Source organism: Montipora foliosa, chromosome 4, assembly GCF_036669935.1.
Source record: "Montipora foliosa isolate CH-2021 chromosome 4, ASM3666993v2, whole genome shotgun sequence".
Lineage (NCBI taxonomy): Eukaryota > Metazoa > Cnidaria > Anthozoa > Scleractinia > Acroporidae > Montipora > Montipora foliosa.
The window spans coordinates 16,765,299-16,767,798 of NC_090872.1; the positions used below are offsets into that span (position 1 = coordinate 16,765,299).

The 2,500-nt window shown below is 42.2% G+C and overlaps 1 protein-coding gene across 2 annotated transcripts in view; it reads left to right on the forward strand.

The window, feature by feature from the left end:
* Positions 1-2,500, forward strand: part of LOC138000047 (uncharacterized) — a 20,954-nt gene that overhangs the window by 5,887 nt on the left and 12,567 nt on the right. The gene's annotated exons all lie outside the window — the stretch shown is intronic.

The following is a 2,500-nucleotide window of genomic DNA, read 5'->3' on the forward strand; positions in this document are numbered from 1 at the left end:
ACCGACTGTTTCGTACGAAGAAAAAACATTTTCTGAGAGGTTTCGTAAACTGTAACCACCAGCATATGAAAATTTTTAGCCGCCTTATCTGCTAGAAATACAACAAGCCAGAGTGCCCGGCCGGGCGACCGGGTAATTTTTCTCATTCGCCCGAAACCAAATGTTAGTTGCCTCAGGCGACCGGGCGCCGTTAGAGCACAGCCTTGCGGCATTAATGGCCCACTTAGAGCACAGCCTTGCCTTAGGTCGCCTCTCTCGCACCTCTTCGGGTCGATTCTATTCCTTGATGACTGGATTGGATAGTCTGTAGCATGCACTTTCGAAGGGTCTTTGGTACTACGAGCCTGTCAGCCTTAAAGAGCAACCCATCCTGAACAACTTCTTCATCACCAATATCATATTACAACGCTGTCCACCCAGATTGGACAAGAGCCTTCACAGCTTGTAGAACTTCATCGTTCTTAGTCTCCACGCTGAACATTGCTGCTTCATGCTCACTTACTAGCAGTTGATTTACTTCTCGGATCTCTTATATAATTATATAAGGCTTTATTATTTGATATTGCCTAAACAGAATTACATCAAATTTACAATAATTTTGAATGTACAATATTACAATTAAAATCATTAATAAGGATAAAATAACAATTATAATTAAATAAATAGAATAAAATAAAATAAAAATAAACTATAGACTATGCTTTATATGATTTGTTTCCTAACAATCTAGCCCCATGCTGTATGAAGGAGTTCATGTTCCTATTCGTTCGTGGAATGGGAACTCTCACCCGTTGAGCCCTAAGGGAATACGATTGGGGTCTTGAAATTAGAAATTTACAGCAAGGATGGAGACCTTTTGAATCTAAGATTTCCTTAAAAGCGTGTGCTGTGTGTCTGTCCCTTCTTACATCCAGGGGCTCCACAGTCTCTCTGGCTAGACCTAAGATGTCTAAAGAGCGATTTTGAATATGCTGTAGATCCTCAGCCAGATAGTTTCAGATACCTCCCCAGATGAGTGATGCGTATTCAAGAAGTGGGCGAATTTTTGTTATATACGCATTCAGTCCAATTTCGGTGGGTAAGTTGGCTTTGCGTCACACGCGCAGGAAGTAGAGACGTTTACTTGCTTTAGTTACAATTTCATCTATGTGTGTATTCCACTTTAAGTCTCTCTGAATATGCACTCCGAGTAACTTGAAAACTTCTATCCTCTCCAACTCTAATCGAACTTGGGGCATGAATCCGCTGAGATTTCTTAAAACTAATCCAAATCTCTTTGGTTTTTTTGGCGTTTATCTCCATTTTATTCCGCTCTGCTCACGCCTCCATTTTTACCATAACATCATGCATGTGACTTTCACTTCCGGTCGGCACGAGTTCGTATTGGGTGCAATCATCAGGGTACTTACAGGTATTGATTGAAACTCCCGGGGGATAGCAGTCATCAATATCGTTGATAAACACGTTAAACAGGGTAGGTGAAAAAACCCCGCCTTGAGGAACTCCAGCTATAACCTCTCCACTACAAGAAACTAGCCCTGGGAGCTTGACCTGCAATGTCCTACCGGAGAGATAACTTTGAACCCAGTTCCAGAAACTGTGAGAGATATTCATGGTAGCTAGTTTCTCAAGTAAAGTGGCGTGATCAACAAGATCAAACGCTTTGCGGAAATCCAAAAATAAGGCATGCACCCCGCAAAACGGACTCGTTGGCTCAGTAGCATTGAACCAATCTTGGGTTATACTTGCGAGTGCCGTTACAGTTGACCGCTTTTCCTGAAATGCATGCTGGGTAGCGTTGATCTTCATGTTACTTTTATTCAGCATGAGTTGGATTTTCTCGAGAACTTTCGCAGCTTGAGGAAGGACAGAGATTTGTCTGAAGTCGTTATTAATGTCCGTTGGATTACATGTACTAACTTTAGGTACAGCTCTAATCAACGCGTGCTTGTATGCTGTTAGGTACTTGCACTGCTGTATACTAGCACAAATAATGTCATGTAAAGCAGGCGCTATCTCTTCGTTAAAAGATTTCAAGAGCCACGCCGGTACTTCGTCACAACCTATAGCCTTCCTGCCATTAAGATGTTTCATTATGGCTTTTACTTGACCGATACTTAGAAGGGGAGGTGGTCTATCTTGCAGTCTATCAGATATTTCTGAGGCCAGCAAAGCTGTCGCCGTTCTATTTTTCCAAGGTGCTGTAAAGGCTTGCAGTAACTTATCTGCAACCTCTTTTAGCTCATCAGATGACGGGGCTGTAGGTGTTGTTCTTTGTCTTTCGGCACCGCAGAGCGCGTAAATATAGATTTATACCATTTGTGTGGATTAGACTTGCGAAATTCACTCGCCTTTGTTTCATAAAACTTGCGTTTTGCATTCTCGATGAGATTTGCAACTTTATCTTTCACCTGCTTGTATCTATCCTTGTCACCTTTAGAAAAGGCCTTCTCGCGAGCGCGAATTGCGCCTTTAATATGTGGTGTCATCCATTCCTTGT